Source organism: Manacus vitellinus, unplaced genomic scaffold, assembly GCF_001715985.3.
Source record: "Manacus vitellinus isolate BGI_N305 unplaced genomic scaffold, ASM171598v3 scaffold_37_pilon, whole genome shotgun sequence".
In the NCBI taxonomy this organism is placed as follows: domain Eukaryota; kingdom Metazoa; phylum Chordata; class Aves; order Passeriformes; family Pipridae; genus Manacus; species Manacus vitellinus.
Window position 1 is genome coordinate 3,670,725 of NW_021940517.1, and position 24,690 is coordinate 3,695,414.

Genomic DNA, 24,690 nt, shown 5'->3' on the forward strand with positions numbered 1-24,690 from the left:
TGCTAGATTTTTATGACAAGAGCATGTAGAAGCCCTGGATCATTGTTCAGACAGGGAAGGTGACCAATTTATCAGGTAAGTGTGGTGTTCAGATGCAGCGCTGCAGGAAAACAATGAGGCAAACCAAGGTAGGCATCGATCCCACACAGTTCTTCTGGTAGTAAGGAATTGGCAAAAGGTGTACCAATGTGAAGAGAAGATCATGCTTGTTTTTCCTTCTCTTTCCAAATGAATGCTGAGAAGTTTATGCTTTGGTCAACCGCAATCCTGTTCTCTGACCAGAACAGTGACCCTGGTCACTGCTAATGCCAGACTTATACAAAATTTTTACTTGCAATCTAGTAGGGATATTCTGAACATATAATTCAATGATTACACCGATTCAATATCAGTTAAAGTACTAAAATCTGATGGCAAATTCAGTCCTTAAAAAACAAAAGATGCTTCTGAGAAAAACTGATCTGAAAATCTATTCTTTGAATTTATCCAAAATGCTAAATAAACAGCAACCCCCCACATTTTCTACATATTATGCTTTTCAAAATGAGAACGGGTTCAACAAATAGGTAAATGAGACTGGGGCTGCTTTTTAACAGGTGACAGCTGAGGTCTGCAGAGGTTCAGTCTACTATATTATAGTCAGAGAAAGTTTCAAAATAATTATGCTTGGCATGCTTTTGCTTTAACAAAACTGATAAAGTTTATCTACTTTGCTGCAACAGTGCTTCTGTTCAGCTTTTTTTCTTGAGACACTAAAATGTACAGGATAGCAAATAAAAATATTTAATTGGTTTTACTGGTATTCAAAACAGAATGTTGTCATAAATGTGTACAAGCCTTATTTTGCTATAGTGTTCATACAAATGTTTACAAAAGTACATTTTAGGATCTCAAAAAAAGTTTCTTTACCTTCTACAAATCTTGTGTTTTAAAAAAAAAAAAAGAAAATTAAACACAAGGGATTAGAATTGTGTATGCAACACAGAGCTTCAATTTTCTTCTCTTGAAACTGAAAACTGGTAGAAAATATACCTTAAATAAATAACTCTGCAATTTCAAACATTAAATTTCATATGTAGCGATAAACAAACCACTGGACACATAAGGGATTGAATTGTGACTATCCAGTGCTGAAAGAAATATATACAGAAAATAACTTGTGAGCTATTCAAATTTTTTAAAACATTAAACCTATTTGTAAAAGTGAATACTTCTCATTACAGTTTGTACTTAGTATTCACAAAAAGGAGCAAAAAGCTAAATTAATAATTTGTGTGATTGTATTTTTGGCTAATACTCTATTGCTCTGTTACAGTAGGACTTTGAATCTCCAGCTATGAATCATCATCCATTTTATGAGGGACTGTTCAATAAAGGAAAATCAATCCTAGCCCAGAGTGCTTGGAAGTCTAAGTTTCTGAGAGCTGAGGTTACATTACACAAGGACTGGACAGAGAGATGGTGTTATAGGACTGAAAGAGGGGTTTGAGAAAATAAGAAAACAACAAACAAACTATTTCTGTTTAAAGCAAGACTTTAGAAACAGGTATAACTGGAGGAGCTACAGTGAGATACATGTTAACTCATATGCATATATTAACCTGAGGACTGTCTGTAACAGGTCCTGAGGATGTTGAAAGTGCAGGGAAACATCTGAGATTGGGTTTATGTGGCCAACTGAAACCAAAGGTAATGTAAGAAGTTGTCCCCTGGGGAAGATATATGAGGGCGTGGAGCAGATTTGTGTCTGCCTTGTGCTTCCTGGACACAGTTAATTTACTAATTTAGACATGACTTTTGGTTCTTTCTGTGGATGCTTGTCTGAACTGAGCTAAGTAGTGATGCTTTCCTGTGCATGTTTGGGATTGGCACATCTTCCAGATCTGTCATTGCCTCTCCAGAGACTTTGCACACCTCTTCCCCAGTGCCTCATTCCTGTTACTGCACTGGGTAACTTGTAGACTAATTTTTAGTCTCAGGAAAGTTTAAGCCTATCCACACAATGGATGAACCCAGACTGACAGAAGTTTCCTATTATCAAGTCAGCACGGCTGCTATGTGAGTCCTGAGAAATGAGGGGACCATCCTCTTTTCCCGCCCAGACGATGTCAATGACCTCTGTTCAAGAGCCTGAGAAATCTCTGACTATAATAGGCCATCATACTAGTTGGCACCTGTCACACCACTGCCCTCTCTACCAACATTACTACCTTTATACTGGTTGAGGAAAGCCCTGTGAGATCCACAGATGGTACCCACACCTCCTTCCTGTCAGAGACCCAACAGTCAACTTAGCAACAGCTTCAGGTGAAAAGCATGAGGAAGAGAAATATGTAGCCTACACGGGTGAGCCAGTAGAAAATAGTATATACTTTAGGTGGCATGTGGGTGTCAGTGTTTGGGTCTTGTAGGAACATGCATGGCATATCTTGGACATGATGGATCAATGTCCAAGAAAACATTATTAAACAAATCTGGTTAATCATGGAAAAAAAATGCATCTCTACACTCAGTTAGTGCATAGGTTGTGTGGCAGCCAACCAGTTCTGTCATTCCAAGCTATTTAGTATAGCAGTGGTGACTGAAGTCCCCATCCAGTCTTACTTGAAGTGGGCATGAACATAAGCAGGAAGGAAAAAGAATAGAAAGGGTAGGAGGAAGGAGTGGGGACATTTCAAAACAACCCAAAAATTTAAGCAGAGGCAGCTGGGAGAGCAAGGGATGACACGATGCAAAAGCAAAGGGGGACCTCAGAGAAGAGGCTACAGAAGATAAAATAAAAGGTGTACTTGGAAGAAATATGAGAAGACACCAAGGGCACTTACTGATGAAGTCACACAGAGACCCAGAGGGGTGACAGAGGCAATCTGAGCGCTACTCACATGAGGCCTGGCTGGAGAGAATAAAAGACCTGGCCTTAGGAGGTGAGGGATAAGAGTGAAGTGCACAAAGGCATCAGAGAGGTTAAAAAGCATATCTAGGTGGTAGGAGGAAGGTGGAGTCATTGGAGGAGCTCTCACAATGGTAAATAGTAATGAGATGACAAAAACTAATAAATAACTGACTGGTATTTTTCTTTAGTTATTACTGGAGAAAAATAACTTACAAATAATTTTCAATCTCTTCTTTCATCTAATGTACTCTATGTCTTTTACAAATTTTTAGTTGTGATGGGGAAACATTTGGGTTCAGCAAAAAATTTTTGCATTGAAACTTTGGACAGTTTTGGCCATTATTTTAATGACATACCTTGGAGAATATTTGATGGTTCCCTTAAGTGTATTCATTATTTGCTCAGTATATTTTTCAGGATGAAATAGCATGAGGAAGAGAAATATGTAGCCTACAGGGTGAGCTGTAGAAAATAGTATATACTTTAGGTGGCATGTGGGTGTCAGTGTTTGGGTCTTGTAGGAACATGCATGGCATATCTTGGACATGATGGATCAATGTCCAAGAAAACATTATTAAACAAATCTGGTTAATCATGGAAAAAAAATGCATCTCTACACTCAGTTAGTGCATAGGTTGTGTGGCAGCCAACCAGTTCTGTCATTCCAAGCTATTTAGTATAGCAGTGGTGACTGAAGTCCCCATCCAGTCTTACTTGAAGTGGGCATGAACATAAGCAGGAAGGAAAAAGAATAGAAAGGGTAGGAGGAAGGAGTGGGGACATTTCAAAACAACCCAAAAATTTAAGCAGAGGCAGCTGGGAGAGCAAGGGATGACACGATGCAAAAGCAAAGGGGGACCTCAGAGAAGAGGCTACAGAAGATAAAATAAAAGGTGTACTTGGAAGAAATATGAGAAGACACCAAGGGCACTTACTGATGAAGTCACACAGAGACCCAGAGGGGTGACAGAGGCAATCTGAGCGCTACTCACATGAGGCCTGGCTGGAGAGAATAAAAGACCTGGCCTTAGGAGGTGAGGGATAAGAGTGAAGTGCACAAAGGCATCAGAGAGGTTAAAAAGCATATCTAGGTGGTAGGAGGAAGGTGGAGTCATTGGAGGAGCTCTCACAATGGTAAATAGTAATGAGATGACAAAAACTAATAAATAACTGACTGGTATTTTTCTTTAGTTATTACTGGAGAAAAATAACTTACAAATAATTTTCAATCTCTTCTTTCATCTAATGTACTCTATGTCTTTTACAAATTTTTAGTTGTGATGGGGAAACATTTGGGTTCAGCAAAAAATTTTTGCATTGAAACTTTGGACAGTTTTGGCCATTATTTTAATGACATACCTTGGAGAATATTTGATGATTCCCTTAAGTGTATTCATTATTTGCTCAGTATATTTTCATGGATCTATAATCAATATTCATACTCTAGTGCCACCAATGCCAAAATGGTATTGTGAACCTTGTTATTAAGTGATTTGCATAACTCTTCAACTGAAGAGATCAGATGATTGTAAAATCTGCAGTTCTCCCAGCTGTAGAACAGATTTTTAAATTTTTTAAAAAAGACATATAAAGGGTTAGAAACAAAAATAAATTAGAGCTCCTAATACATTGCTTGATGTATTTTGAGATTTGGAAGTCATTATTCAATATTTAACCCAATAGTCAGCATGTAAAACAATACAGATTTTTAAATTTGCTGTTGCACATATTTACACAGTGGATTTTACACTTCGCCATCAGCGAATGTTAGTAGTCATAAAATTTAAGAGAAATAATCTCTATCTGAAAAGTAACTAAAGATGGTAAAACCAATTTGAACAAAGGTCAGAATAATGTTCATAAGTGATCAAATAATCAAAAATCTTTAAAATGTTTGTTTAAAAGACATTTTAACTAAAATGTCATTCAAATACAGCAAAGGGGGCTGCAACTGATATAGTTGGGTCACTCAGAAGTGAGAAAATCAGCTTAATGTAAAAATATTCACAGGCAATTAGGCAGGGAAACTGAGGGACGGGGTGGATGACGCACATGAGAGTAGGAAAAGTTCTATAGAAATGAAATACTGAAAAATAAGACTGAACTTGAATCCTTGCTGCAGGCTCAACTGACATTTACAAATGCAGTCTCAACTGTCAATTTAAAACAGGAATGGATGAGTAAAATAATCCGGAGAAAAGGGCATCCATCAAGCACACTCGGCCCAGCCACGTGAATCTGGCTTTGCTGCTCTCCCAGTCCAGCTGGCGTGCTGTCTGCACGCACAGTCTGACTAATCTACTGCCTCAGTGGGCTGCTGCTGCTTGTTAAGCCAATTCTTAAAATAATGGCTGACCTAATTATGTAGCATGGATCTTTACCTTAAACATGTATGATAACTGTTTACATGAAATGCATACTGGATATTTTGTAATAATTTCTTTTCACGTCTTATCCATCTTCCTGTCCTGAGTACAACTAAAGTGATGTGTACTTATGCTGCAAACTTTACAGCACAGATTTAGAAAGCAAAAAGTGAACTGATCGCTTTTTACTAGTAGGCACTGAGGAGGCAGATAAAAGGGGAGGAATAGTGATAGTGTCCTTATCTGGCTTTAATAATTTCTCTGGTAAGCTAGATCCTGAAGTTGAAATTAGTGTCAGTAGTGTTTGGAAACATGCTTAAATTATCTGCTGAACTGGAGACTCTGGAGAAAGTAACTTTATAGGGGTCAGAAGAAATTCTGAGGTGACACAACAGCAGGACAAAATCACTGCCAGCAATCACATAACACTGAGAATGTGTGCAGCTGTATTCATGTCAGGCAACGCAATGAGAAGCTAAATGAGATGTTATGTGTATATCAGCCTCTCCTGCACTTACATGCTGTAGAGGCATGTTGCTAAGGAGCAGTATATTTTGCCACAACTTTCAAACTGCTTGCTGTCATGGACTCACTGCCTGCTCAGTGGCTGAGAAACTGCTGAACTCCCTACAGGTAACTTTCAGCCTTCCTCCAGGCAATTAATCAAAAATAATTTGGAAAAGTTCAACAAGTACCATTTAGAACTGAACTAGGTTAGAGAAAACCACTACAAACGAAGAGATGCTAGTGAGGTGTTTGGGTTTGGGTCTGGGGTTTTTTGCTTTTTTGTGTGTGTGCATTCTGATGAGGCAAGATTTTTTTCCCAAGTGAGCACTTTTCATCACATTGTCCATATTATTTAAAATGAATAGGCAAGAGACTTTTCCTCAAGAGGCTATTCCACAGTCTAATAGATCTGATCCTTCCATTTTTTAATAGCTGAGCTAATGTTTTCTTTTTGCTACTTCAACCCCATGCTGCTAGCCATGTTCCACACTGTCTTTTGGTTGTTTTATGCTCTGAAAAGAATTAGAGTTTTATTACCCTCTTTCTTTCTCATTTAGCAATGTTAAACATATTCAACCCCTATTATCACTTTTTATGAATTGTCTTCAATCATTTCAGACATTTTAATTTCACTTCGCTTAATTTTCTCCTGAATAGTGTTTTTAAGTCATTCTCTGTTTCTAGACTTCCTCTCACTATAAGTGCTACCAATATCCATAACAGAGTATATGAGCTGTGGCATAGCCCATGACCACTGCTTAAATATGTGTCCTTATTATGCTGCCTGTTTCTGTATTATTTATTGAGTGTTGTGATAAGGAAAAAAAGGCACTGTGATGCATGGAGCCTAATGCACAATTCCTTAGATAGGATCCTGAACTGCTACTCCTACTATAGACTATTATTAACATCTTGCACACTGCAAAGACATTTTTATTTATCTCTTCCTTTTTATACCACGCACTGGAGTCACAAAGAAGCACTCTCTTTTCCTTTCCCTTGACATATGAATTTAAATGTCTTAGTTATCTGCCTTTCCTCACATGCACTGGTGATAGATAGCTTTTCTTCTGTACAACTGTAAGCAGTACTGTACCTGAAAACAGCTGACATGCTTCTAATGAGAAGAGTTGCCCAAGTCTGAAGGTTCACCTCACCAAGAAGCTGGTCCCTGATGGTGGCCTAATTTCATAATTTCCACTCTCCTGAAATGCTGTTCTCTGGGTGGCTGTCCACCATGAACCCTGCAGTGCTCTGGTTTTGGGAATAATCCCAAAGATTAAAAAACCCTTCAACTTCATTTACTAAGAGAGCTGCTATTCTTTATACTTGTAATTGCATTCATCAAACCTTAGGACAAAAAATACTTGGCTGTATCTTCAATAAACCTATAGTCCATCAAAAGGAACTGTGTCTGGAGAGACAGAAGTGCTGATTCCAAGCCAAATTATCTGTTATCCTAGAAATGTTTACTGACAAATTAGCTTGGCATCCAGAGACCTCAGAGGCTTTCAGATTCAGACTGCAGCTGATCAGAGGTGTTGAAGGCCAACATTTTGGCCATAGGCTGTCCCCATTCCCTGCTGAATATGGGCAAAGCTTCTCAAATACTTGTGCTGCAATGGTGCAGGGAGTGATGCAGAGTAAGAAATCCAGTTGGAGATGGCCTCTAGAGGGGTGACAGCTGCCATCTAAGCCTGATTAGTGTAGACACTAAAAAGTGGCAGTTTGAGGATGAAATTTCATAGGTCTTCAGTGCAGCTCTCTCAGTCCTTCTCTTTATTTGTATTATGGCAGCACTTAGGAGGCTCTTGGCACAGAAAAAGAGATAATGTAGACAATGATCAAAACCCTGACTCTGAAGGTGCTGCAGGGCTCTGCAGCCTCACTGCCTCCCAGGGAGGGCTGTATCTGGCAGCCAGGGGTGCAGCAGCATACCCTACATCCCTGTATAGGTGGGGAAGGGGTGGGAGTCACGTGCCAGAATCAATGAAGGTGATTTAAGGGCAACATAATAATGGTGGTGTTTTGATGTAAAATGATCATGGGTGCAAAGGAAGAAGGAAGGCAGCATTACTTTAAATAATAAATTTATAGTATAAGAGGATAACATTTAAATAAGCCCTAAAACTAAGCCTTGGATATGGTCTCTGGAGGTGCAGTGGAAATGCAGGAAAGGGGAAGCTTGAGCTGCTGATAACCGTACTTTTCTCTGCCCAAGCAGAAGCTATTATCCCATTTCTCCAACTTCCCAGAAACTCAGTGTAGTTAAGCCCTTGTGGCTATGGGTGCTGTTGTACTTGAGACCCATCCCTTTCACCAGGAATGATGGCAGGAATGACTCTGTACAAGCACAGTCCTGCTGCTGTTTTCCTTCAGGCTGTTGTATTAGCCATCCTCTCAAGGCCTTGATCCTGTTTTTTCAAGCCTCCTGAAAACAGGCATCCCAGAGGGCTGAAACAGTTCAGTAGGTCAATACAATAGCAGGGCAAATACAGAGCCTCATGGATGTTCAGAACCTCTGACGTGTGGCACTGCAACTAACAGCTGATCAAATAGCTGTATGTCACTGGGGCAAGGAGCGGGGGAGGCCGCAGGCATCTTATTACCGTCTTCTTTTTGCTTGTGGCTTTTGGACTGACCCTCCCCATGACAGACCCAGAGTTAGAGGGGTTAGGGAGCCTCGAGGGTGTGAGGGTCCCTGCCTGTGGCTGGATATTCAGACTTGTCCTTTGCAATTTGCACTGAAACCCTATTTTGACTTTTCCCTTTGTGGAGAGGCAGACTGAGTGGTAAGTTAAACTGGAAGGAGAAGGAGCAGCCTTCTGTGATCCCTGCTGCTGCTGGGGATGATGGTCTCCTCTTGGAGAGAGGGTCAGAGGGATTCTGTCAAAACAGGGCAGGCTGTGGGGAATCTGTGGGACAAAGGAGATGGCATCAGGGGTCACTGTTCAGTGCTATAAAATGTGACACACAGGGAGACACAGGGAGACATGTCATGCATTGTGTTTGTGTCCTTGCCAGCTGGTGTCTTTTGGAAGGAACAGCTTGTCTGAATTAGCCATGGTCTTCACTAACAAGGCTTGGAATAGCCAGGCACTACAATAGACCTTCACTCATCTAAAAGACTTGGCAGGGAGAGTGCAGGTCCGCTTCAGCTGGGGAGGGAAATCCCTTGCTGCAGGCAGGAGGAAGGATGCGACAGCAACAAGAGCCAGAGCTGGTGTCCCCAGTGCCTACCTATGCTGAGGCCAACACACTCCTCACTGCACAGGTAGGGAACAACTCATCCTCCAGGCTCTGAGCAATAAGGGAAGGGGTAAGCGGATTTAGGGGAGAGAGGGGACAAAACACCTCTGAGAGAAGGAAAAGCTGTTCGATTGTAAAAGTGATACGAGGGTAAAGCAATTCTGCTGGAGAAGCAATTGTGCCCTATCTTTAGAGGGAAGCGTTGAAAGGAAGTGGCTGAAACAGAGTGGTGTCCTTCATGCATTTGAACCTAAGATAAAAAGACAGAGTTTCCTCATTACCTTCAATATGCCCTTGTTCAGCACTTCCCTGTATTTACTGTAGGAAATACCTTCGGTATCTCAAATGGTGAGGTTATCTGACCGCAAACACTTATTTAATCATCTAAGTAACTTGCATCAAGGAAGAAAATAGGTAGTTTAAGTAACGTTGGTCACAGAGTCCCTCGGGGGCTGCATTACATTTGCTGACAGACTCAGTCCTGTGCACATTTGCATCACTTACCCCTTTACTCATGACCCCAAGGACCACTGGGATTCACTGAAATCTCTGTTCTGCTCACTTTTGTTTTGTGTTGTGAAGTTTTAATGAGTCGCCTACTTTTAAGAAAGACCTAATCAACATTGCTTTTGAGTGTCTTCCACCTTCAGCCTTATCATACAGCCTTTGAAATACTGCCTTTTTTTCTCAAACCTCTTTACTGCCAGGGCAAAAGGGCATCAGAAGTGCAGTAGCACCGAAGTGGTTCAGAAAGTTGTATTTTTAATGAAGTGTTTTAGGAAGTGCAGATGGCTTTAACCTGTAGCTATCTGGTAAACACATAGACATGGAGTGCAAAATCCCTGCAAGCCGGAGACATCAGTCAGAGGAGGACACACAGGTGGCAACTCTGCACAGTGCATGTCTCCCAGGCAAACAGTTTACTGCGGTGGTGCCTGGAGTGACCACTGCAGCCATGGCCAAAGAGTCTGGTGTAGAGGCTCTGGTGAGGGATAAGTGTAGCATTGGCAGACACCATTGTGGTAGGAATGTCTCCACTTTTGCCTCAGACATGGGTTGAAAATTCCCCTCTCTTTTCTTCAAACATGAATGTAAAACAGCAGCCAGATTTTGGGACATAGCTAAATTATTCTGAGAAACGTCACCCCAGCATAGTGCTAATTGTAGCATTTGAAGTATTCCTAATGACTCTATTAGCAGCATTGTTTGATCTTCACCTTTTAATAAGTACAAAAGAGTCCTGGTCAGAGTTCTCTGCAGTAAGACAAGTTGTAATGTCTATTTATTACAAATGTGTCCAAAATGTCAATGGCACATCATATCCAGTAGAAAAAAGGGGGTGAATCTCTCTGGTCTTACAGACAAATTGAGAACAAAGTATTAATAAAAAAATAAATGATTGAACAGTGCTGTTAAATTTCTGCCTTTTATTTTTAAAAAATCGCACAGAGCAGTAACAGTTTACAGTTCAGGAAGGACATGGTTTTCCCCTGTGCTGACAACCACTTATGGTCTATTTAACATGTGGAATTTAAGTGGTGCAGAAAGTACACTTGGCCAGGAATTTCTGTCTAAAGCCTCTGCAAAGGAAAATGCAAAAATTAGTTTTCAGTAGGAAATTTCTTAATATTCTGCAGTCATAGACTTTAGTCCTCTTTTGCACTTAGACATGCAAGGAAAGTCTGTCATTTAAATGAAAATACATCGACTGAGATCCTTTGAAACAAGCAGCATGCTGAATATAAATAATTAGTCATATTTCTGTTTATTTTAATCTCATGAAACTACTGTTGAAAGCCATTGTTAAGCATGTAGTCTGTCATTGGAAAGGTTCCTATTAACTTTCACAGGCTGTGGGATAGGCTCCAGCACTTAACAGGTTGTGTAGATGAAATAGCACTCATGATCTGCATTACATGCATTTGTCCATGGCTAGATCAGACAGGTTGTGTTTATTTTGCTTTATGTGTGGTGACTGGGTAAAAATGAATGGCCCTTACTATGTGGGAGGTCAGAGTAGATATCTTAATTATGCCTCCCAGACTTGTGCTCTGTGCATTTACAGGCTAGTGAGGGTACACACATGGGTGGGGGAATTAGGAGACCCTTGTCAGGAAAGATGTGCTAGTGAAGGCTAGAGGCTTGCAAAACACGGTCAGTTCTCTCCTGTTTTCTTCCCTAGCTTTCCAATAGAAAATCCTGAATCAAGGAGGCGTAATGATCACCTGGGCAATTTATATCACCTGAGGAATACTTGCCTCATAAGAGAGAGTTTGCACGAAGCAAATGTCACTTCAGATTGAGCAGCAACAGACTGTTTCAGAAAGCAGAGGCACAGCTCTAGGAATGACATGTTCGGGGATGAATCCATGTGCCTGCTGGCAAAGGCTGTCTCAGCATCTACCTTTCCATCTTTCCTAATCCAGAGAAAGAAATAAGCTCGCATCAGTGGTAAAAGCAGAGATGGCAATTCAGGACCTTTATAGCCTAACCATTGCTATTTTGGGGTTGAGTTGCTTAACCTTTGTTGGTACAAGAAGATTAATGCCAAAAATGGTTGTGAACAAACAAACCAGAAGAAGGGGCAGTGCCTAGCTAGTAATCAGGGGTGTGGTAACTGGACGCAGATAAAAGTAGGACAGGAAATGTGTAAGTCCTAAGTATTCTTATCCAGTCTATTTTCCTTTCAAAAAGACTGTCTAACAAAGATACAGCTTAAAGGATAATAACCTATTTTGCTGTGACCGAGTATATCAGTTAAAAGTTTCCCAGCTGCATCACTGAAATGCTTCAGACACCAGTTATTGCTGTTTGTATTTGGCATTGAATTGATGTCAATTGTTCACACAGTTCAGTGCTGGGTGTTTGATGTATGTGGAAAACCAAAGAAAACTATAGAATAGTCTGTTCGTTACTGACACTCCTACTCAAAGATAATAACAGAGGTTTTTTCCTAATACTTTGCCTTTCTTTCACCTTGTCACCTAACCAAGATCAACAGAACAAAGTAAAAATTAAAGGTAGCAAAAGGAAAATTTCTGTTATACCTAGTAAGATAATCTTAAACTCTCATGAAAAAAGTAAAATAGTATAAATATCAATATATTCGCTCAGTCACTCGCAATTATAGAAAGTGGTTCCTAAACACCTTTTGATATTTCTTGAAGTCCCTTTGTATTACAGTAGCAGTGGGAGACCAGAGCCCTGTTTTATTAGCCTTGAAAAAACCCCAAAATAAAACAAAATTCCCACCAATAGCCAGGGTAAAATGTGTTTCTACTAAAATTGCTTCTAATGCAAACCTCATATATGAGGCAACAGATGAAAGCAGTAGCAAGCTGCAGGGTATCAAAACAACTTATTTGCAGAAATCACAATCCCTTTTAAGACAACATCTGTACTTCTTACAGGTATATTGACTGACCGGTTGTCAACAGTGCATTCTATAGGATGGTTACTCATTTAGGGATTTCTCCATTTACCACCACTTTAAAAATAAAAGAATCTCAAAAGCTCACTCATTGTCCTATCTTTTTGACAAATTCTTCTACTCTAGACAGATTTTCAAAAAAACTATTATACCAAGTTCCCTGTAACTGTGCACCCGCAGCACAATGCAGGCTGTCTATATCAACACCAGAATCAGGTTCTCTTGGAGTGTTTTTGACTGTAAAAAAAATTAATTAATTCTGTAACTGTATTTTAAAATGAAATATCAGTCTAGCCAGTTTCTTACCAATCTCACAGTAGAAATCTTTGAAACAGGAGTGCTGCATGTAATATGCAGCAATTTTTTCAACATGCCTTGTTCATCAAAGTCCTGAGAAGAAATCTGCCATGGCTGGACTCTCTGTTTCTGAGGCTGTTAATGATGTTAGCCCTGTGCTGAGGATGAGGACCAGTCAGCACTTATTTGCTGTGATTTACCTGAGGCAGTGGGCAGTTTCTTAGCACTCCTCTGCAAGGATATGCATCAACCACACTTACTGTGTATATGGTCAACTGTCTGGGATCCATGGGAGAGATCCCTTTAAGTCGATTCTGATCCTTACTTCCCTTCCCAAGTGAGCACCTACCAAAACATAGGCTGGAATACTCCAGTCAGCCTATGGGCTTTGCATTGAGCTGTACTCAGCACATGCTCAGATAACCCAGCTAACTGCAAACACGGTCACTCTGTGATGCTGCCCTGCTATATGAAACCAGTGCTTGCAATCTCTGGGTACCTTATCTGGATTTTTGCCACAGAGCTTGGATTTGAAGGTTATGGCTTTTCCAGGCATGAAATCTGGATGAAATTGCTGGTTTTGAAAAGCCAAGAACATTCTTGTGCTTGATGGCATGAGGTACTTGGGTAAGTGTAGAGGGAGATAGCTTTAAATAATGTCTTTGGCATGGAGTTGTTGCAGAAGTTCTTTTACCCCCTTCTGTCCACCCAAGCCACTGCAACAACGTATTAGCACCTCAGGCACCTAATGCTAATTTCTCCAGCATAAAACTCAGAAGAAAGCTGCCAAGAGCAAGGGGTATGCCGATTGCAACCTGGTTTCAATGTGCAATAAATCCTTAACAGGTTATATCCTTAACAGCAGGACAAAGCAGTGCTTGAAGTTGCTACTGGACCATGATTACCTGCCCTGCACCTTGCACTTGAGTGGCCAGAGGTAGGAGGTTCCTTTGCCTCTTTTTTCATGTCAAGCTCTCAGACAGGCTGGCATTTATTCCTCTTTGGTATCTTAGGTCCTGCAGAGCCAGGATACATTCCCCTCTCTGATGAGTTCCTTATCCTGAACAGGCTTTTAGGTACTACTGTAGTAAAGACAGTTTTACTCCTTTCTGTGACACAATGTGAGTAAGGGGGGAGCAAATGCAGTGACTCCTTACTGAAGGAGGCTAGATGATGATTAGCAGTGACAGTCACACCATGAACACATGTGAGAGACCAAGGGAATGATGTCTCTCACCCATCTGGCTGAACTTCTCTACATATGCATGCATATATCTCATGTTAATTTTAGTATAAGCTGAAAGAAGGGGGTTGAAATATAGAAATTATACAAGTACTCTTTGAGATTTGAACTGTGCTTATGCCTCCAAATGCCTATTCAACCCTAGGCTTATCTTACCAGCTGCTTACCAACCTGCGGTTCAGGTTCCCGTTTGGTGCCAGGATGGCTCTGCAAGAGCTGAGACTTGTTTTAAATGATGGTCTCTGCACAAAGAGAAGTCAAAAGGCACAGCACAGTAGCCCAAAAACTGAGACGGTCTTTTGTACTTTCAGAGGGAGGAGTGGAAGTTGAAACAATTTACAGTGAGAAGTGACTCAATGGGATTTTCAGAACTGGTCCGCATGGATGGGTGCAAACAGGTCCAAGTTCCTTTGCTCTGACTGTCTGGTTCAGCAACTGTGGAGCTGTGCTTGAGTTGACTTGCCTTGTTGAGAAGTTGTGTGGCTTTCAAACCAAAGCTGGCTCATGGCCAAGCAACCTTGAGCATAGGCAGAGTGAGCTCATGAGCTCATGTCTGCCTGCATCCACACATGGAGACAGGGCATAAGGGTTATGTTTAATATAACTGCAAGGATACTGTTCATATACAAGAGGCATCAGAACAAGTAAAGAGATATGTGAGCAATAAAACGTATGAGGGTAGAGAGATCTTCATACCTGTCAGGGTGCTTTCCAACAGAGTCCAACAGCAAGACGAGTGAGCCCTCAACATGCAAGCAGCACACTTGAGCTGACCTGAGGGAAGTGGACAAGAGGAAATTCCAAGCCTCAGTGAGCATCACACTTGTGAACTAGGGCTTTGGTTTTGCCTTGACCAGAAAGAATAACTGAAGTGTAGGATGTTGCAGGGAGCGTGAGCTGAAGGCAATGGAGAAAAAGAAGACACTTGAATTTCTGAAGCCCTTTGAAAACCTGGGGTAAACTTCTTTCTAAGTATGGCTTATTGGATGACAGTGCTACTTCAACAGAAGATACAATTTTGTTGAAGTTTTAAATGTTCTGAATTTTTCCAAAATTAACTCTAAATTAGTTATAGAATTGTTTTGGTTTTTTCCAGTATCTTCTGCATTTGTTTCTCTCTCTTATGCCAATCTGAGGATTCTAACTGGAGTTTCAAACATTTCAAAATTTGTCACTTAAGACTTTGTGCAATCAATCTGGTTAGACAGAGTCTATTTATATACACTCAGAGAGCAATTACAGTTTGCTATAGTTCTAACATGACAAAAAAGAAATTCAAAGGAATAATTGCTTTTCACATTATATTAGCTTTAATAAAGCAGCCAAAGAACAAATTGGCATCTGTTTCCTGGCATTTTTTCCATTACTTAATCATAATCTTTTTTGAAATCATGAAGTTTCTCTCAAATGCTAAAGTGTGATTAGGTTGCGAAATCTGAATCCAATTAAAGAAGATCCTGTGCTTGAAGCCTTCACTGCTGTCATAAAGCTACCAATCAGATTTTCAAAAAATGAATGCTTAAAAAAATGGTATGAATTTACTTGCGAATTTTTGTGCAACTAGATGGAGTACAACAGCCTTGTAAATACAGAGACACTGTAAAACGTCTTTTAAGTGGGAAAACTAAGTTGATTTCAAAATGGGAAGAACAGTAAGATTTTAATTTCATAATGAATTCTTCTTTAAAGTTCCCAAAGCATTAATAAAGCAATAGCATTGACTCAGTTTGGACACAGGACTGTCCTATTATCAGGTAACAAGTGTCACACTTCTCCTGTAGAGAGTGACACCAAGGTGCAAAGTTGGCTTAGGTGCATGTGGCTGCTGCCTGCCTGAGAGGTCTGAAACTCAGAGCAAATTGAAAAGTGTCAAGTCCTGGGTTCCAAGGGTTTCTGAGATGTTTTGTTCCAGATTAGGAGTCAATGAATTTTTATCACACAGACTCCCCCAGACCTCCCTTGCTTTATAGTAGGTTTTCACCCTTGTTGTCATAACTTCTTCTCTTAGTTGCTCAGTATTAATATTCTTTTCTGAACTCTGTTAAATCTTTGCACACACAATGAGGCCTTGAAATAGGAAGTATCTGTAGTAAGTGTTTTCTAGAGAGTCCAGTCTATCATATATTTTTTTAAAGTTCTTTCAGCCTTGATTTACATAGGAAGGGCAGGTTATGTATTAATCATTCTGAACCATTAATTTTTTGTTACCTCTATCATGTCCAATATACATCTCTTAAAAATAAGGACTATCATACTTCTCAAACTCACATCTTGACCAGGCTCTCTTAATTTCTTCCCCCCAAAAAAAACTCCTAAATTTTTTTTGATATGCTGACTAGAACAGGATGTTCACAGTGAGTGCTTATGTTCTCAGAACAGTAGCATATTTTCATCATTGCAATATGGCAACACAGTATTTTATTTATTTACCAGACTGCAGTTGAGGAGTGATCAGGGACACTCTTCCTATGAGCACTGGAACAGATTTCCAATCTCTTCATCCTCACACATTAACAAGATTTCATCAGAGCTAGTTGTGATTCTACCATGCAGTTAGTATTAAAATGAATACTTTATTCATTTATATGAAAAGAATGCAGATCATTATAGTAATACTTTTACAACAAAGATTCCAATGACTTTTTGAAGTCGATGTCACACCTTTCAAGGGCTGGACTTGCCTGTGTTTATGAGGCTTGTCTGAACAATGGTTAGTAAATATGGGTATTCTATTGTATACAAACATATATCAATACCTCCTTCAGGCAGCTATAATGAGCGTTATAAGTCATAACAAGCACTTTACATTTGAGATCAGACATAAGGTTCCACAGTAATAATAACAGGTCTCCATTGTCTTTTTCTGGGTTAAGCCAGGATTTGGTCCTGAATGTTGGAACAGGGCAAGAAGATGCCAAATCAGCAACCTTTAAGAAGGTCTGTTCTTAATTACAGAGGGCATTTAGAGTTGCCTAAAAACATATGGCTCACTTGCAGAGCATTCCTGGTTATACACTGGAGAACTAAATATATTCCACATACATGGATAACCCCATTAGCATGGAAGAAGAGCAAACAGGCATGGATATGGATGAAACAGATCCTAACTCCACTATTTCCTAATCTTGCTAGTGAAAGGGATAGGCTTCACTCAATATGACTAGAAAAATCATGCTTTTTTGTGTTGCTATAGTAGTCAAGCTCCCAACAGGCACCAGGAACAACTGAGAGCTAAAGGCTGACAATGTCCTTAAAGCCAGACTCTGAAGATTAAGATTAGGCAGTGGCTGCCTTTTATGGAAGACAAATAGTGCCCCTGGAAGTGTGCCACTTACACTGGCACATCTTCTGCTCTGTGCCCAGACAGCTCCTTGGATGCTCCAAGGAAGCCACTCTAGGAGCCAGAAGAAACGCAGGCAGATGGCATGGCACTTCACAGAATCACAGAATCATAGAGTCATTTAGGTTGAAAGATACCTCTAAGATCATTGAGTTCAACCATTAACTGGGCATTGCCATGTTCACCACTAAACCAGGTCCCCAAGTGCCCCATCTACACATCTTTTAAATACCTCCAGGGATGGTGACAAAACCACTTCCCTGTACAGCCTGTTCCAATATTTGACAACCCTTTCAGTGAAGAGATTTTCCTAATATCTAACCTAAACCTCTCCTGGAGCAACTTCAGGCCATTTCCTCTTGTTCACTTCACTCAGGTCAGCTCAAGTGTGTTGCTTGCATGTTGTGGGCTCACTTGTCTTGCTGTTGGATTCTGTTGGAAAGCACCCCTGACAGGTATGAAGATCTCTCTCCCCTCATGCATTTTATTGCTCACGTATCTCTTTACTTGCTCTGATGCCTCTTGTATTTATTGGGCAGGCCCCTGGTCAACTTAACCAAGCCTCTGTAGCCCTTAGAGTGGCTCTGTTGCTGGCCTGAGTATCTCCCAGTCAATCTGGCAGAAACTTTATATTCTACCATATTCTCCAGCTGCTCTGAAAATATTTGGGAGTAGCAAGGAAAGATGATCCACAACCATGTTCACCCAGTGATGTAAGTTGGTCTAATTTAAAATTGTCTCTAGAAAATTTTGTCCTTGTAATGTCTGTTTTACCTGTAAAGATGTGACTACACAGCCGTAGTTGTTAACTGTACCTGGCAAGCAGTGGAGTCTTGTTTGTCCAGAAGATAATGTCATATAGGACCCTGAAAAAGGGCATTTAAAAGCTGAAAACATTTCTAGAAGAATATCTACATGTGTCTTCTGATCTCCAATCATAATTCACCCATTAGTTCAATAGGATGACCCAAATTTATGATTATTTGGGCTGGTGATTTTAAAAGGGATATGGTTACAGGGGACTGACAGAATGAGCTCAAGGGTTTTATGAGTAACTTTATTTTCCTCCATGCTGTTGAAGAAAAGGTTGCAACTGCACTTTTGACTAGTGAACAGCTACATGGGAAGTGACATTGCTCTTGCTTTTCTCTCTAGATGAATGAATCAACTGTTATTTTATAACTGCTACCTGTCCAACAATATCAATATTACATGGTAACACTTAGAGAAAACTGTTGTCAGCCGCTGACATCACAAAAATTAAATTTTGTGCCTAATTTCTAGTTGAAAAAGGCATGCTGCATGACTGGTAGCAAAGTGGGGAGCTACCACATTACTAGTCATATGATTAAGCTCCTGAGCTTCCAAAGTTGTTTTCAGTAGGAAATCTGGAATTAAAAAAGCTGAAGTGAAGAATACATCCCAGCAGTCATCAGACAGCTGCAGAATATAAGATCATTTTAGTCCTAAACTCCCATACATGGCTTTACAAAGTGCAGTCAAAAGTGACAGCAGACAAGAAATGGACAGCAGGGAAAGAAGTGTGATCTTGAAAGGAATGGTCAGAACAGTTCAGCAGACACTCAAAGGGAATAAGTAGTCTGAGGTGTGCTATAGGGATGGTACTACAAAATCATACAAAAATCAGTATCGGGCCAGATCAGATGTCTGAGTCTCCTATGTGGCCAATGAGAGCCATGAACACAGGTAATCAGATAACAGGCATCTGCAGTTTTCCCCCAACTATCCTTCCGTCTGCAGCTGTTGTCATCTCAGGGACTTACCAAGTTTGATTCCCAGCACCCTGCCAAGCTGTTCATGCCACAAACTCACAGGAACCAGGAAACCAGGGAACCTGGTAAAGAGGCATATTCTCCTTAACTCTTCCTTAGCAATTATTTTCCTGTCTTCATTTATTATCACAGGTATTGTTTAAACTTAGTTTAATTGATATTTTGCTCTGGGTTTTGTGTACGCACATAATGCCTACACCAACTGCTAGTTAGATATAGATATATATATATACACACTTACGGATATGAATATATGTATGAAGTGACTAAAAATGCCATTGAATAAAGTTCCTTGAACAGCCTATAACTGAGTTAAAAGAAAAAAAAAGCAGAACAAAACCAAATAATATTCAAGTCAAGACTCAAACTAAACAGAGCCAAAAATGTCAGAATTTGAAATCTTATCCTGAACACATGCTGCTCTGAGAGTATATACAGCTGGGGAGATTCAGAGAATGCCAACTAAGATTATTTCTATTTGTGTAATGTAATATTGAATACATTTACATTACAGATGATTGCTATTGTTACAGAATGCAAGTAATCATGTTAAGTTCAATAACATCCAATATCACAGTCCTGTATAAGGGAGGATTTTAATCTCATCAGGAGGGTGAATTCATTGATTTTCCAGGTTTCCTTGCCACTATTAAGAAAACAAAGTTTTATAAGACTCTCAGCATATCCTTTTTCTTACATTGATTTTTTCTTTTCTATAAGCTAGGAAGATGTGAAACATTTTTAAACCCTTTTCTTTTCATATTCCCATTGGTGAATAAAAAATCAGCTTTTTGGCTGAAATTTACTGGCATGAAGCAAAGGAACATAGCTCATCTCATTTCATAAGATGTGTACTTCAGTTCAAAGCATCTCTTTCCTGAGTGAATTCAACAAGTTTAAAAAGTAATGAAGCATTTGTGTTCAAAGTGTCTTCTCTGAGGAATACCATGTCTCTAAGAGTACTTGAAAGCATTTGAAAGAAGTATAATTTCAATGAGCCAGATTTTAGCAAGGTTATCTGGCAGAAAGAGATCAATGTTTGCACATGAAGTGGCCAGAAAATGTCATCAGGAGATAAAATCAGAAAATTATCCACAGGTTCATACATACTCTGTTACAGTATAAAATACCTATGAATAATATGCAGTGCCCCTTTAAGAAGGAGTGTTTAGGCAAGTGAAATGAATTAGAAGATATATTAAAAATGTGATATTCTTCATAGACAAGTTAAAATTTTGTGGCATCTCCGGTCACTGATTAAATTTTCTTCTGAAAGTTGTTGTGTAAGCAGTAAATGGGGCCATTTTCAACCCTGGGAGAATCAATGCCAATCTCACATTAAAAAAAGAAGAGCAGGCAAAGAAACAGTAGCAGAGATCAGATGAGGAAGGCTTACTAGAACTAAAGAAAGAAAGGCTCATTTATAATGCATGAAGCCCCTTGGCCCTCATTAAAGGATAAGTATGCTGTCTTGGATACTGTCTTACCCCAGCATCCAAAGTCCTTGGTTTTGGAAAATGTCCAGATGAAGGCCATAAGGATAGGTAAGAATAAAACAGAATGTGATAATGGCTTTGAGGTTGTAATTTTCTCAGCCTATGGGACGTGCAAAGAGAATACAATTGGGATATACAAGTACCCATGAGAGAAGTAAGAACTAAAATCTCCTGAAGTTACATCATGTGCTGCCACCACAAAGCCCATGGTGGGTGTGTGTGTGCAGTCAGCAATGAAGGTGACTGAGGACAGAGGAATCTTCTCTGACAGGAAAACAAGAGCAGGAAAAGAGATGGTCTTCAGGCAGAGTGTCTGCTCAGGGGTGTGCAGCAGGAATGTGTGTTGAAAAGCAATTATTGGCTGCTATGTGTCCCTGTAGAAGAGTTTTGAGGTGAAAAACTCTGGGGAACATCTGTCTAGCCAGTTGGCTTTGCTGCCTGACAGGTCATTGCAAGGTAGAGGGTAGGGAAAGGGCAAAGAGAAATTGTGGAAGCTTGCTGTTTTGAATACAATCTGCAGAATCTTAAACCAAAGAAGTCAAAGGACGTTAAAACTGAATCTGTCCAAGACCCAGGGAAGAATGTCATGATTCAGGGCCTGACCCAAAGCCAACTGAAGCCTGTGGGTTATGGAGTGAGTGTGCTATTGTAAGCAACAAACAGGATGTTACCATATCCCTTAGGGTTGCAGAAACTTTAAATATCGGACTGGAAGAAATATCTTAGCTCATCACTTCCCATCCCCTTTCTATATAGTCAGCCATGAAATATAACCCCATTTACAAGTGCATCAAATGAGTTTTGATGCTGGTTTGGTAACTTCATTGCTATGTACAATATGAAATCAGCTGAGCTATAATATGAAATCAGCTGAGCTATGCTGAGAGGGGGTGGTGGGGTATTAAGCTGAATTAGATGAAAAACTACTAGATATAACTGTCAGTTACAGAAAAAGTCTGCAGTTAAGGTAGAAGGTGTTCAACAGGTTATTCAGAATAATTTTTCAGCTGTGCATGGACATAGCATTGAATGCATAGGATTGTGTGGGAATTTCCATGCATCAATGTATACATGAAAAAAGGGCATCATGAAGGATAGGAGTTTAATTCTTATACTGACAAGCTGAAACTAATGTGACTAGGAATATCACCATCTAGGAATGCAGAGGATGTTGTAAAAGAAGTTGTTAAGCTTCTAATAAAAAGAATATTAAAATCAATTGCTAAACTGCAGGCCTAGAGAGCAATGAATTTGAAATTGAAATTTGTGGGGTAGTTTGAGCTATTATAGACTGATGAGTTTTCAGTGGGAGGCGTGCTATTTTAAGTAGCTCTTATAAAACAATCTAGAGGAAAATTAGATGATTACAGAAATGGTACTGGTTTATGCCATAGAAAAACCTTGCTTCCAACTATAAAGATTTGTTAAAGTGTTAACAAATTAGTGGGTAAAGAAGCACTGGCAGATATAAATATTCAGATTTTTTAAAATCCCTCAATGATATTATTAAAGAAAACCAGGCACCTAGAGTGTAAAAGATAATATTCTTCTGTGAAATACAAAGGATAAAGAGCCAGCTTTCATCTAGAAATGAGGTTAATAGTGAAGTGTTTGCAATGCATCTGCTGTAACTGAGGCTGTTTATTAATAATCTGACAGCAGGGCATAGTAGCAAAATCTGCAGATGATGATAGGTGATTTAGATCAGTCAGGGATTGAGATATGCAGATATGACAAAATGAAGCCATCAGGCAGTGTATTATGAGTTTGATGCTTGTTCTGGGGCTGTTGTTTCTTTTTTGTTGGTTTTTTTTTTAATCAAAAGCAAAGTCATAAACATTAAAAGAAACTGTTAAGTTCCTTGCAGCACCAGACTGTATTCTAAATGAAATGAACACAGTTCCAGTGCAAGATTTGCAAGTTATTGCAGATGGTCCAGAAGAACCCTCTGCTTAATACCAATGAAAAAAAAGGGTTTGTTTAAGAAAGTGACAACAAGAACAGAGCAGAATTCTATATGGCTGTTATATCTCAGTCCTTATCACCCCCTGACTTCTAATACTGTTTGCATTTGTAGTCTGCCAGTCCTGATCAAACTGTAGCCAGTGAAGGAAATCAGTTCCACGTAAAGAGCAACAGATATGACCTCCAACAAGGAAATATTTCCAGAGACTGAGAAAGATCAATGAAGACATTAATAAGAGGGAACAGAAGCTGAGAGGCTCATGAGAAAGAAAGGAATGCTCATCATTTTTAAAACAGCTTTAATACAAGAAAGAGCAGAAGCTGGTGAAGTCTAACAGTTTTGAAATAGAAAAATAGCTATTCATGCACAGTATGTAATGAACTTGCAGAACTTGCTGCAGGAAATGTTAAAGCAAATAGTTCATGAAGACTGTCAAACTGAAAAATAAGCGTGTCATCAAAATTCAGTATAATACTCAATGGATAAAAATTTGGAAAGAACTGCATTTTTACAACAATGCTGACTCTGAGATATGAGCTTCCCTTGTATAGGGTTAGAAAAATTATTTCCACTGTAAATCTTTTTTATATCCTTGTACAATAATAGTTGTGGCTGTAGTGGGGGACACATTTTGTCATAGACCTTTATTGAGCTTTTATTTTCCTCCAGTGAAAGACTCAGAGGCCTATGGTACCCTCCAGCCTTGGAGATCTACATTTTTATTTAATTATTTCAGAAAAAATTCTAAGCAGCAATTGACGCTCTTCAACATTCAAAAGCTTTGCCCTAAATATGCCATATGAATGGCAGTCAAGCTGTCATCTGCTTTCTTGGCAGAGGTAATTTTGGAAAGACTGGATGGTGCCTAATATGGAAACATTAATTTTACAGTTATTAGCATCAGTAACTTAGAATTAAGTGAGAAAAGAAATATAAAGAAGCTCCAAAATTAAATACAGGAGTGTAAGTGTTCTGAAGACACAAAATTGATATAAAGGTCAAGAGGATGAAAATGAGACATTTGGAAATTAAGAAATGCCTTGTATTAGTGTATTATCACAATTCCATTGACAATCCAGTAAGCTGTGCTTTCTGCCTTCCTTCTTCTGACTCCAAATTATTGAAAAACAGACACCTATTTCTCAGTGATTTCTCTTCCCAGCTGGTCCAGACAACCCTGCCTCCCACCAAATGTAGCAGGAGGCATCTTGTGCTGCATCTGCTGCGTTGGAAGGTCATGTAATGCTTCTGCAGAAGAAGAATCAGATGTTCTTTGTTACACCCTGTCACCATCCACTCTGCTTTATGGATGTAGTGGCTCCATGTGGAGATAGGCACTGTAATTTCTATTTTGCAGGCAGACACCTGACAGCAAGGTTACTTATCCAAGGTGGTACAGCCTGTGGAAGCCAAGGATGCAAACCACATACCTTAGGTCAGGCTCAGCTGTTGCATGCCTGGAGAGTCACCCGGGTTTGAGTGGGAGAGAGGGGTAAGGAATGAATCCTGGGCTCATGTTGCTGAGACAGAGTTGTGTTGTTCTCCCCATCCTTCAACATTTGGAGCAGAGGAAGAAGAAGCTCTTGTGTGCCAGTAACAGCATGGCTAGAGCTTGCTGAGCTCACTGTATGAAGATTATATTGCTTTATGTTTTTTGTCATGGTGTTTAATTAATGCAATGCCATATCAGTATAATTTCAAGATATTTATAAACTGGAGTGGGCGTTTATAAACTGAATCAGGGGGATTTACAAACTGAAGTGCCTATTAAGTACTCTGCTCTGAACCTATAGTAATGAAGCCAGGGAGAGAAGCATTTCCTACACTAAGGTAAAGACCTCTGACTAAATAAGGAACTGGTAAATAAGGAACTGTTCCTAGTGCCGAGGTGCAGGCAATTACACATGGCCAATATCCCTCCCTTCCTAGGGTAGGTCAGGGCACATCTCACCTCTCTTCTTTCTCTTCTCCGCAGCACACCTTCCCCACGCTGAGGAACCTGCCTATGCTTGGAAAGCAAGGGGACAGCAACACCCTCTGACTGCAATTCAAGAGAACCCCAAATAGGCACAAGACACTTGTTTTCAATTAGTTAGGGTTATCCTCCTGC

The 24,690-nt window shown here is 39.8% G+C and overlaps 1 long non-coding RNA gene across 1 annotated transcript; it reads left to right on the forward strand.

The window, feature by feature from the left end:
- On the forward strand, positions 1–24,690 carry LOC108640542. Its single transcript, XR_001921243.2, has 3 exons — positions 1–75; positions 1,622–1,689; positions 24,556–24,690. It is a non-coding gene; the product is annotated as an uncharacterized LOC108640542 (long non-coding RNA).